Source organism: Brassica rapa, chromosome A05 (assembly GCF_000309985.2).
Source record: "Brassica rapa cultivar Chiifu-401-42 chromosome A05, CAAS_Brap_v3.01, whole genome shotgun sequence".
Taxonomy (NCBI): Eukaryota; Viridiplantae; Streptophyta; class Magnoliopsida; order Brassicales; family Brassicaceae; genus Brassica; species Brassica rapa.
The window spans coordinates 18,991,863-19,006,002 of NC_024799.2; the positions used below are offsets into that span (position 1 = coordinate 18,991,863).

Here is a 14,140-nt window from a genome sequence, read left to right on the forward strand (position 1 = left end):
TTGAATGATATTAACATATAGTAAATTTTTAATATTGACATCTGTTGAAAAAATATTTTATACTCATATTATTTTTGATCATTTGTATTTCTTTATAACAAAAATTTTAAATCAATGATAACAATAAAAAATTTATGGGATGTTTAATAGTTTTAGTAATTTATAATTTTAAAAACATTCAATGCAAAGTTTAAAATTTAAATATTAAGTTGTCAATAATTGTTCAAAATGTTTATAAAAAATTTCAAATCAAATTCGAAATTAAAATACTTATGTATTTTATATGGTATATAATTTATTTTTTAAGAAAATATTAATATGCATATATATAATATTTATTAAATGAGACTTCATACTTATGTAATTTCGTAATTATTTGTATCTTGTCATAACATAAATTTTAAACCATGGATCACAAAAATTTCAGTGTGAGATTTTTAACAACTTTAGTCATTTATATTCGTTTTTTTAATTCAAAATATAACAAATATGAAAAAAACTAAATTTTTATTATATAATTAATATGGTTGTTTAATTTATTTTAAAATGAATTAAAAATGATAGAGAATAGACTGATTTTTATCAAATATTTATTATTCAAAATCATTAATTGTCATATATACTTTAGCCACATTAGGTAATTCTGCGATTTTTATTTAAGAAAAGAATGAAGAACATTTATGATTAATTTATGGTTGGTTTAATAAAAAGCTTATTATTTATATGGACCAATATATTTTTCTAAGGATTCTAAGAATAATTGTGGTGATTACATGTGGCTACAAAAATATGTTGTAATGCTTCTTTTTTAATATATAGGGGATTATTCGTGAAAACAATACTAACCATATAATTTGAATCAAATAACAGAGCTAAAACTCTGTTTTTCCCCGGTGATCTATAAGATGAATGTACCCAAAATAAAACTGAAAGCTTTGTACAAAATCAAACTTTTACTTGGTTCGAAAATAAAAATAATAGAAACTTTGGTTTGTGTTTTAACCATATTTTCCTCAAATAGCTTATAGTCTAACTACTATCTGGTCCTTGACAATTTCAACTCAAAATTTTCATTTTGTCTACTTCGGCAATCAAGTAAAAGTTCTAATGGAAATACCATACCACAAATGTGTCATCCAAATTACTAAATGGATGTGCGTATTGAGGCCTTGTACGATTGACATTGTATTATTATCCTTATACATTCTGGTTTCCTGAGGACATAAATTTTTATTCCAAAAATATTTGTATCAACCCCATCTATTCCTAACAAAAGTCTACCAATATCATCCCACACATATACCCCTTATCAAACACTCTCTCTTGTTTTGTGCGTTGTTCCTGATGTACCCAGAAACTTTTTTCTGCCATCTTTTGTGCCTCTTGATTCAAGTTTTAAAACACATATAATAATAAACAAAGGTGGTCAACCTCTGTATCCAAGATAGTAAAAATGTATTAATACACCAAGTTCCCTGAAGCATTTTTTGTACAGGTGAATACGTAACCACCATTGTAAGAGACCTCGTTAAACATTTGGTACTCCTGCCCCTGCACTTCCTGGAGATTTAAAACCAAAAGGGTCACAAATCATCCTGATGTCCCGTGCAGACAGAGGTAACAGAAAGATATTTCCCAGTCACTGTGTAAACACATTTTTCCCTTTTTTCACAGAAATACATCTATACTATTAAAGCAGGATCTTATTGTCATAGTTACGTCAGCATGTCATTTTCTTTACTAACATTACATGTTTCATTAAGGGCAATCAAGTAATATTAATAACACATCTACATTGGGTCATTATTTTCGGATCCAGCCCACATCAAATCTCTTTTGGGCCATTTGAGCCTATTAAAAAATCAGATTCAATTCTCACTTTTTTTTTCTTTTGGGCCATTGAGTCCAAGTTCAAATAATTTTTTTTCAACTATTCTTAATTATTTTTTTTTTCTTTTCTTAATATAATTTAAGCATTTATAAAAATAATTGAATTTTTTATTGAAAAGTATAAATCTTTATTAGAAGTATATAATTTTTTTAATTAAAATATTAACCACATAATAAAATTAATTTATCAGAGTTATACCAACTTAATTCATTAAAAAAATAAAGTTTAATTTTTTAAACATAAATAGTCATTTAAAATGAAATACGATAAATAAAGATAAAAATTTTAAGCCTTTTATAAAATAAAACACAAATATATGAAAATGTGACATTTACTAAATATTTGTCAATTGAAAAAAAAAAACAAAAATAAACCCGCGCTTTGAAAGCGCGGGTCAAAATCTAGTAACTATTATTAAAACAGGATCACTCTTATTTTCTGTCCTTACCTCTACCTGGTATATTACTTAAAATGCCACTGGACCTATCTTTAAAAAGAAAAACTGATTTTTTCATAACTGCTTCTAATTATATACTAACTCTAACCGCAAATACTTATTATTTGCCTAACCATTACGCAATTTTTTATTAAGAATTTGTTTTTGTGTTAAACTTTGTGGTCGGTTATGTAAAGTTTTGTAAAGTTAACCTTGCGCAGTGGCTCAAATTTTTGTGTATTGGCTGTCGGTTTTGTAACTGCTTCTATTTTTAAAAAAAAAAATAGCTATAAAAATATTATTTTTTTCTTAACAATTTGATGGACAGTAATTTTTTTTCAGAAATCAAACCTAATCAATATTATTAAGACAGTAATTTAGATTTGTATCTAAATCTATCTATTTAATAAAAAAGATATAATCCTTCTCTAGACTCGGCAGTTACTTTTTGATTTATACTTACTTTTCTTTATGTTATACAGTTGCACAAAGCAGTTAGATTTATATTTTACTTTACACATTTTTTAAAGGATCGTGTTTGAATAACAAAAACAGTGTACAAATTATGAAACCCATTTTATGAACAACAACATCTGCAACTTCTTATGCGTTCAGCTGAGATGTGTCGTGGAGATTTGTCAAATCGGTAAAAGTACAGAAATACAGCTTTGACATATTCGATATAGTTTGCAAAAGTTATATTAAATTTAATTAATATTAAACACATATATAAAAATTAAATTTTTTGAAATAATAAAAATTAAAATAATTAAATTTATTTAAATAATAAAAATTAAAACAAAAAATATACCCGCCATTGAAAAAGACGGTCAAAGTCTAGTGATTACTTAAGCCCTGAGCATTCTTTTCCTCATCGCGAAGCTTACAGTCTGATGAAATAATGCCATTTTTTGTTTTCTTAACAGCATTATTCTAATAAATTAATGTTACCGATTGCTCCCTTGGGACTAGAAATAGACTGAGACATGTAAAAAGTTTCTTAACCCGAAGAAACTTCCATGAGTATAGACCATGAGCTTGTATTTTATTACACAATCCGACCTTTTCCAGAGGCCTAAATGTTACAGAGGACCCATAAGGGGTAAAGGCCCCTTTAGTGGAGATGATGATTATCCTGGACGTTCCAAGGTCAAACATAGAATCCTCCGTTACTTCTATTTCCCCCCTCCGATTCTGTAGATTTTGTCCACAAATCTAATAGTAACCAATTGAATCCGATCGAAAATCTCCTACTTTCTTCTTTGATAAACTCATAACCATGGAGGTTATGAATTTAATAAGAGACCCAATTGTATCTCCCAAATCCAACTCAGTGAAGCGATCACACATCTCTGTAGAGATCGTACCTCCTCAAATTCATAAGTCCTCTTCCAATCGAATCTTTGCATCCTCATCAAACTCAACACCTCATCCTCATCATAACATCAATGTTAATTGCATTCTGATGTGACGATTGTACCATATGAATTTTTCCATGTACAATTTTTCACCAATGCAGTGGGTCATCATTCAAATGCAAGAGACATGAAAGTGTCTTCATCCAAAAGAGTATCAGTTTTGATTAGATAATCTTCTTCGTTGTAATTCGCAGTTTCTTGGTGCTAGTCGTTTGCTCACCCAGGTGATCCATCTAGGTGAAGATACAAATTGATGTTCGTTTTGTGCACTATAATGCTACATCCAGATGAATCATCCAGCTGAATTTTTAAAAATTCATCTCAAATTCTCACCCAAATGAAGGTGAGTTTTGATGGTGCATCTGGATGCATATGCATCTAGTTCAGTCCAAAATGATAAATGACAAAAATGACTTTTTAAAATCATAATATTATTTTCAAACCGTAAATTCTGTTTTTTTTTTTGCAAACACATTTTCCTGCCAGAACCAAAAAATACATTTTCTCGCAAAAACTGAAAAACACACTTTTCCACCAAAACCGCAAAATGTGTTTTTCCTCAAAAAAACGTAAAACGCATATTTCCAGAAAACACACTTTTTGGTCAAAACAGTAAAACCACACTTTTTGGCCAAAACCGGGAAAATGCATTTTTCCGCCAATACCGAAATAATGTATTTTCCCGTCAAAACCGCAAAAACATTTTCTCATCAAAACCGGAAAACACACAATTTTCCTGCGAAAATCAGAAAAATGCATTTTCTCGCCAAAACTGGGAAATGCATTTTCCAGCCATAACTGAATAACTTATTTTCCCGCTAAAACAGCAAAAATGCATTTTCTCGTCAAAACCGGAAAAATATAATTTTTCCACCCAAATCGGAAAAATGCATTTTCTCGCCAAAACCGGAAAAACTTATTTTCCCGCTAAAACTGAAATAATGCATTTTTCCGCCAAAACCGGAAAACGCATTTTTTCGCCAAAACCAGAAAACGAATTTTCCCACCAAAGCCGGAAAAAAACACATTTTCCGCCAAAACCGTAAAAACGCATTTTCTCGTCAAAACCGGAAAAATGCAATTTCGGCCAAAACCGCAAAAACGCATTTTCCCGCTAAAACCGAAAAATGCATATTCCCGCCTAAAACGCAAAAAATATTTTCTGCCAAAAATGCAAAATGTACTTTTCCCGTCAAAAACGTAAAAATTCACATTTTCCGCCAAAACCGCAAAATGCATTTTCTCGCCAATATCGCGAAAAAAAAACTTTCCTTATCAAACCCGCAAAACACACTTTTACGTTATTTCCCGCCAATATCGCGAAAAAAAAAACTTTTTCTGTCAAACCCGCAATACGCACTTTTTCGTCAAACACACATTTTCCGCCAAAACAGCAAAATATATTTTTTCCGCCAAAACCGCAAAAACATATTTTCTGCCAAACCCATAAAAATGTATTTTCCGCCAAACCTATAAAAACGTATTTTCCGCCAAAAGCGTAAAAATGCTATTTTTCCGTCGAAACATAAAAAAAAATATTTTAATCATTTTATTAACAAGTCCACCTGGATGCAGATGCAAGTTAAAAAACGAACATAGCTGCATTCAGATGATTCATATGGATGCATGGACGAAATGAAGTAACGAACAACACCCAGATGAAGCATTTGGATAAGACATCTAGATGGACCATCTGCATGCATCTTCCAGATGTACAAACGAACAGAGCCCTTATGTACTGTTGTTGTTATTGTTCATAGTTGAGCTAGAAGAAGCATGCTATTCACAAAGTGAAACTCACAAGTTTCAACTATATGTTTCTATCGAGGATAAGTAATGTTTCGATGCTTTGGTGATTGTACTGCGTTTGAAAGCGAGTAGGTCACTACTTTTACGCCTTCGTCACAAGGTGATTTTCTTAAGTAATATTACCAACCAAATTATGGACTTTTTCTTTTTGTCCGCACCATGCCAAAAAATGGATTAGTATTGTTTGTAGACTTGATGTCCTCTTACATGAACCTAAAAAGGTAATCAGTAAAATGCAGCCGTGAAACAAAAGAAAAATAAAACTAATTTTAACACCTTCAGTTTGCTTTAAGGAAATTATTATTCAAATCTGAATCTTAACGATTCTTTGTAGGATTGAAAAAACTCATTTCTCTTCTTCCAACCACAATATCTTTTTCTGGTTTGAACTGCATTGGTATAAAGAACACCATTACTGTGTCATGGCTTCCAGCCGCAAAAGAAACATATATTGCTGCCAGCCTGCCACCAAACTCAGAAAGTTTTTTCTGCTGGAATGAATGCATCATGAACACTTGACGAAGATAAACAACTGCTTGTTTCACATTCAACACAGCAGTGAGTGATCATTCATCAATAGTGTTTCTGGTACATCATGACAACTCATAGGAGTTTCAGTTTCTTCAGCTACTGATTGAACAATTTTGGTTCCAGAGGAGTCAATGGCGTCCACTGTTAGCTTAACAAGGTAGCTGGTGAGGGAAGACTGTGCAAGGAAACATGAAATTCTCATGTGTCGTTTGCCAAGACAGAAGCTATTTTACTCAAAGGAAGCTGTCTGTCAATGCTCCAGGATCAAAATTAAAGTGACATATACGACTATGGCTGCGATACATAGAAAATGATAAAATCATAAATTAAGGTTCATATCAAATACTACAAACAACCACAGTAGATTTAGGATTCCTTCAAGTACCAAACGACAGAAATAAAAACTTGTTATGGCTATGGCTTATGGAACATAAATAATCATTCTAAATTGTATTCTTTCCTAATCATTTGATTCTGAACTTTTAGGTCTGCACAAAATAATAAACAAAGAAGGAAAAAGTAAGTTGGAAAATAAAAAACCTACATATAACCAAGAAATAAAAAAAATTTAGACGATGGAGAAGTTTTAAACTCGTGTGAACAAAGATATTAATTGGTTATATAACCTGGCAATATTCATGAACGGCTAGACTTTTTTTAACTTGGTTAGTTGATACAGTATTATTATGTTGTTAATATGAAATATAAAATTTGTTGTTAATTATATATCACTATTCATTAAAAGTAACAAATAAGCAAAATCATTAATTAAAATTATTTAGAACATAACAAATAATCGAATTAGCTAAAATCATTTAGAATATGACACATCAGCAAAATCACTTCCTAAATAATAATATAGATTTCAAGTTGAAGAAATTAAAATTCATTATTTGCGAAAAAGACACTGTTACAAATTGATTGATATCAACTTGTCTACTTTTCAAAAGTATTGATGGAATCAATGGTTTTGTAATGCAATGTGCAATTAGAAGTCTCAACGAGGAAAAGAACACCAAGCACAACATTTGCATAAAAAGATCAGTTTCGGATAAGGATCATAGGGGATTAGTAATAATTTTGCAAGTAAGGCTTTGAGATAAAGTATGATAATTTATTAATTTGTTTAAATTGTCTTTGAGCATATGGCATATATATGTGCATATGTAAAAATTTGATTCATCAGTAGCTTCCGTAATAACTTTGTAAATTTTTATTTAATAAAAGTGAGTTTGTCCAGCAAGAAGAAAAAGAAACCTTATGATTGAATAAAGTTTACATTAACTGAATTTTATTTTAATACTTTTAGCTCTATTAAATATTACGGACCTGCTTGGCAATAAAAGGGTAAAACTCAAGCCTAAAAGTACAGCTCCTGCCTACAACTCTCGCTCCTCGTATATCATTCACGCAAATTTGAAAATGAAATCTATTATACAACACACACTCCTGACAAGCTTTTGGCGATAAGTCTACCGCACACTGCACCATTCCATATATCATATCACCCTTGTACCGCTTCTCCCCCACAGAGTACAGTGTGTAATTATCTCCAGTGGTGGCTAATTTCGTCAGATCGCCAATGAGAATATTCCAAACTTGTATAAATGCGACTCCATCTTCTACCACCTTATTCGCGTTGGACATACAAAAGTTATTGTCGTAATCGATCTGCCCAACAGAATATTTGGAATCCATCGAAAGAAGACATTGGTCATACCATATTATCTTCCCCTTGTACCATGGACATCTCCTACGAAGCTGTAATATACATATATCCGCGCCATAATCAATAACGGGATTGCACAAGGCTAATTAACATATATAAAGTAATTTTTTTTGTCATATGCTAAGACATAATCAAAAGCTGTACGTGCGCAGCTTTATACAAATTAAAACAATAACTAATCAATAATATTGAGGTGACATTACCGCAGCGAGGGCGGTGATAAAACAGTCGCGGCACTTGGGCCCGTAGGAGTCGCCGCGGCACTGGAGGATAGCGGTAAAAGTAGAATCGCCAAAAAGGTCGTAACCTCTGATACTGTTTTTATAGAACATTTTCATGATGTTTTTAAAAAGTTTATCGTACTCACTTCCCAACTTGTATTTTCCTTGACTAACCAAGCATGTGTGGTTGAGATACTCATTGGTCACGTTTAAGGACAATTTGCTGTTTATAAGGAGTAGTTGTATGGCCGAGACATAGATCAAAATGATGCGTGATACAGAGGATGAAGAGTACATTATTTTGAATTATTTTTGTCAAAAAAAATTCTATAGATGGTTCGTTGAGATTGATGTTTATGGACGAGTCTCATAGGGATTTGGTTACTGAGATATATATGATTTTTATATATCTATGGTTTTTTTGGTTACCCAATACGAAATTAGTTTTCAAAGGTCAGTTTTTAGAAAAGGATGTTTACACTTTGTAAGGACAGGAGAGAAGAGTTGAAAGTTGAGACTTATTTGGCGACAAGAGGGCCGACAAAAATGTAAACGCTGAGAAGTGTGAATTAGTTCACACGATTCGCAAGGTGCAAACAGCAAACCAGAAATGAAGGAATTCATTGTTAATTATTTTTCTTTTTTTTTTCCTTTTTTAAATAAAAATCTATAATATTAAAATGTCTTATTTGCCAAATAACCAAAAAATGAAGTTAGAATTTTAGAGAGATAGTAGAGAGAGATAGGAAGAGAAAGTAGGAGAAAAGAGGTGTTTTTAGTTAGTTAGTTTACTTTGGATTTTTTTTGTGTACATAGGGCCAAATTTCCCATATTAAAACAGCAATTTTTTTTATGAATCAACATCCCATTAATTTTATTTATTAAATCAACATCCTATTAAAACAACATTCCATTATGAATTAACATTTATAAAGCATCTGATTGCAAAGTTAAAAGAGTCTCATGAATGGCCAAGTTTTGCAACGGAATTGGAGGTGATAAAAACCCTTCAAATATGCTTTTTAGATTTCAAGATCACTCACATTCCAAAAACGCAAAATGAAATTTTGGTTTCTTATCTAGGACTATGAGATCTTTCTATAGAGAACTTTGTTACTTTGATTGTTTGATTCCGGTTTGGTTATCCAAACCACCTCAAGTTTGAGTAATAGAATAGTCGTTCGATGTAAAAAAGAACATTTTTTTTATTAAAACAACATCCCATTAATTTTCTTTTTTTATATTACAAGTGTGCTTATGAATCCTAAAATGTGCACATAGATAGATTTAAGATTATGGAAACTTTGTGAATAAGTTAGCTATAAAAATAAATATTAGGCCATGATCAATTTTGGAAGATGAATGTTTTATTGATGATTTAACAAGGATTACAGCTGATGCTTGACAACAATGGAGTGTGGGTATAAAGATAGCACTAGAGCTTGACCCGCGCACCCGCGCAGGTATTAGTTTTTACGTATTTATACATTAATATTTGTTTTTCATGATTAGTGCAATATATTTTAGATATGTCTCCATATAACTAATTGTATTCAAAAGATCCAGATCGAATCGGATAATATGATTATTTTTGGTTCAAATATCCAAATCATTTTCAAATACATTCGTTATTTGAATATTTTTACTTTTCTGTGCATCATAACCAAATTCATACAGACCCGGGAGATCCAACTTGAAACTCACACATAAATTTATATCCAAACATGGTCTAATTTCAAAACCCAAAAAATCTATACCCTAAAAAATGATCCGTACCTAAATGGGTACCCGAATGTCTATGCCTAACAGATTCCATAAACAAATAAATATATGTATAGATATATATATTTATGTGTTTGGCTAAATTAAGTGAAATAGAAAAAAATTTATTTAGTAATATTTTTACAATATTAATAATAATAAACAATATATGAATATCGATTTGTTTAGATAAGTTTTGGAATTGTAATTAGTTAATTTAAATTAAATTTAAATGCAGTGGTAGAATCCATAAATAAAAAGAAATACAAAAAGGAAGTACCTAAAAAGATATTTCAAACCCCAAAAAATCTTTACCCGAAAGAAACAACCCGTACTTAAATGGGTACACCCGAATGTCTATTCCTAACTGATTCCGTAAACAAATAAAAAAATTATTTTAATGTGTTTGGCTAAATTAAATGAAATAGAAATTTTTTTATTTAGTAATATTTGTACGATATTAATAATGATCAATATATGAATATTGATTTGTTTAGATAAGTTTTAGAATTGTAATTAATTAATTTAAATTGATTTTAAATGTAGTGGTAGAATCTGTAAATAAAAAGAAATACAAAAAGAAATACGTAATTTATTATAAATGCAATGACTAAATGTGTAAATAAAAGAAAATACATATACTGCTATCCAAGTTTCCAAACAGTTCTCATATAACATTGTCATCCATGTTTCCAAATAAACCTAATTTGTACTTTAGTTTTAATAATATAGATAGATAGTTTAGCTATGGAAGAATTTGGATCCTCCTTCTTCTTTTATAGGTCTTCCCGGCGGATCATAACAATGTTGTGATCTTTAGAGTGATCTCTAGCGTGGATAAGGTGATTTTGTGATGGTTTTTAATGCATTTGATTCCTTTATGTTTTGCGTTGACTTGCCGAGCTTGGTATGTTTGGCTCTTCAAGCCCGGGGTGGGCCTTGACCTTTGTGAGCCTATTTTTCCTCCTTGGACGTTGATGGGGCTCGATTTTGGGCTTTGATGCATTCGGGTTGAGATCTCGGTCCGGGTTTGGAGAGGGATGAAACCCGGCTCCAACAATAGCTCCCCCTGGAGTCCGATGTGTATCAGGTTGTCAGGCGAGTTGGGTATTGAATCCGATTTGAATTGGTGTTTGAGACCTTTGGTCTGTTTATTCCGATGCCCAGTTCGAGATTCCGGTTTTAACATATTTATTATCGGATTTGATTGAGGGATTTTGATTGAAGTAAATTAAGGGATTCAACTTTATAGTGCTGCTCCAAGCATTATAGAGCTTGATGTAGCATTACATCCACCTAACCTGCACATTGAATCAAAATAGAGAACACATTTCGTAAATCAGCAGGTTGGTTGGTGCTGCCGGAGCCGCGTGGTGATGGATTTTCCTTATGCGTTGAGCTGCTGCACTGCATTATGCGGGATGGAACCAGAGAGGTTTCCTTCTCCGGCCAAACCAAATGCATCTACTCCAATCACTGTGATGTTCGTTTCACGTAAGATCTTCAAAAGTTTAATTATTTTGTGTTAATTTATCCTCCTTCTAGTGCTAAATAAAGGATCACAAGATCCTCTAATAAATTAGGATGAGGGTTTAATCTAAATATAGAGTGTAATGAGTAAATTAACTATTTGTGAATGATTTCAAGGTATAATAGTATTTCTTATTGATAATGATTCTTGATACATCAATGATAAAGAGAGAGTTTTTGAGTACAAATGGATTTGGGTTTAAAATGGGTATATTTTTGATGTCTGAAGCTTGGGTCCTCCACCCTTTTCCTTCGTTTGTGTCCTTTCTTATGGCTTGACTGGGTGAGAATCGTAACGCCGAGCATATATAATACCCTCCTTTAATGCTCTAATCTTCTTTACATTTTGTGTTGACTAGGTCAAGTCGGTAATGACTCTCATCCGATTTCGGACGAGCCTTAACTCTTACTTGCTTTCTTGTCTTCTTAGTGTACCTTTGAGCTATTAGACTGGATCCTTTAACCGGATTTGGAATGGGTGAAATCCATCTCCAATAGAACTGTCTTTTTCTATAATATAATCTGTTTGAAATAGGGGTGGGCATTTCGGTTTAGTTTTGGGTTCGGTTTGGATTCGGTTTGGTTTGGGTAATTTAGATTTTATAAAACTCAAACCAATTAAAACCAAAGTAGCTTTGGTTTGGGTTCGATTTGGGTTTAATTTGGTTCGGTTCAGTTCGGTTCGGTTTAGATTTAGTTCAGTTTACATTATTATGGTCTAGTTTTGTTCGGTGTAGTTCGGGTTGGTTATAAAATATGAAGGCATCAGTTTTATATTTTTATTAAAATATAATCAACTCATAAACGATAGAGTGAGAATATAAAAACTTATGCTACATGATTTTATATATAATAGTATTATTTGAATCGTATTTCTAATTTTTTTTTAAAGATATGAAAGTTATGAAAAAATAAAAAACAAAACTTTAACTAAAATTTGCAATATGTTAATACACATATATATCATATATATTTTTACTATATATATATATATATTGGATTATCGGTTTGGTTCGGTTTGGTTTGGTTCGGTTTAAACCCAAACCAAACCAAACCAAACCGTTCGGGTTGAGTAAAACATGAACCAATTGGGTTACATAAAGAGCACGGTTTGGTTTGGTTCGGTTTAACTTCGGTTTAGTTGGTTCGGTTCGGTTCGGTTTGGATTTTTTGCCCACCCCTTTGAAACATCTTATTTTAAAAAGGTAACAAGTCATGACTTTTGGTTAAATCTTACGACTTACGAGAGCTCATATATGGCATCTAACTCAAACATGCCGATCTAAACGTGTGTTAGACCAAACAAATCGCAAGAGTATTACTTTTAATTTTCTCAAACAAATATCCGAACACAATAGATATATATATATATAAAGATTTCTCACGTAAAATAGTCATTTTTACTTTATACCTTTTTTTTTTAAAAGTCTTCGTACTGAATTTTTTGGGATGTTTGTTTTTAAAATACACGGGATAGATGGAAAAGAATAAATCTTTGACCAAACAAAAACGATAGAACTGCCAAGGAGAGACAAATGAATAGAACCACCGCTCTCCACGGATTAACCCATCGGAGCCAACCATCAAGGAGACCACCACATTGACTGCAGTCATTGCCTTACCAGAACGCCAATGAAACAAGAACCAACGGAAGGAGAAACTTTGGGTGGAGAGCAAAAGAGAAAAGCACAGCAAACCAAAAAAAAATCCACACCTTGTGAAACAGTTGGCCAACCAGCTGAAAGAAACGCGATAAGAAAGAAGCGGGGTGTGGGCGAAGAGGAGCAAACAGATATAACATGTTTCACTAGTTCGGAGACGGTGTGTGGATAGGCCAAAACCACTACCCCACAACCGACTCGCCTTCACCTCCACCAGTGGCCTCAAACCCGAGCTTAGCCAACGGGTTTGAGAGCAGGCATGCAAACCAAGGGAGAAGACCAATGGTTTAAATATAAAAAACCACCACCGCGTCACGCCTTCACCCTAAGGAAGCCAGAACTTCCAAACCGCTTGAAAGAGAACCTCAAAACTACCAAGAGGAGAAAGCCAAGGAGGAATTTGAGTATTTCACCCCATATCTTACGGCATAGATATGGATTGTGAATCCAGATCCTCAGCCAAGCCAAAGGACCGCCGCACAACCCAATGTCACTTCAGATCTAGATCTCTCACTAACATTGACAAGAAGAACAAGTAAGAAATGAAGATCAGCCTATCAGGTTAAGAAGAAACTAAAAAGGAAAGGGAAAATAAAGACCTCTCACAATAACGGCTGTCAGAGGGGGAAGCAAGACGGCGATTTTAAATTTAAAGAGAGAAGGGAAAGCTAATCCCCTGTATATTAATAGAGAAATTTTTAAAAAATTATAACATGTAATTTGTATTAATTAAAAAAGTGTCATGTTAAGTTGTCACGTAATTGGAATATTAATTTTGCTTACGTGGCGGCTTGAAAATCAATTGAGAATTTTGTTAGTCCAAAATTGTATTGATAAGAAATGTTATATTATATATTATATCTATTATCGACCACTTATTTATCAAATTGAAATTATTATATATTTTTTCCATAAATAAAACTTACTGAATTATCCAATGTGATTAAAATATATGGAAATTAATGATTTTAAATAATAAAGATTTGCTAACAATTTGTATACTTTCTATTATTTTTGTATAATTATTTATTATCAAAATAAATTACACAATTACATTAATCATATAATAAAAATTTAGATTTTTTTTTTGTATATGTTGTATTTTGAATTTTTCAAAACGAGTATAAATTACTAAAACTGTTAAAAGTCTCAC

At 31.9% G+C, this 14,140-nt stretch overlaps 2 long non-coding RNA genes across 2 annotated transcripts; one reads left to right on the forward strand and one right to left on the reverse strand.

Moving 5' to 3' along the window:
- Positions 1 to 2,156: 2,156 nt before the first annotated feature.
- LOC103869131 lies at positions 2,157 to 11,855 on the reverse strand. Its single transcript, XR_004458162.1, has 3 exons — positions 8,018 to 11,855; positions 5,485 to 7,846; positions 2,157 to 3,918 (listed from the first exon to the last, which is right to left on the reverse strand). It is a non-coding gene; the product is annotated as an uncharacterized LOC103869131 (long non-coding RNA).
- LOC103869132 lies at positions 11,195 to 14,139 on the forward strand. Its single transcript, XR_633149.3, has 2 exons — positions 11,195 to 11,290; positions 12,804 to 14,139. It is a non-coding gene; the product is annotated as an uncharacterized LOC103869132 (long non-coding RNA).
- The last annotated feature ends 1 nt before the right edge of the window (position 14,140 follows it).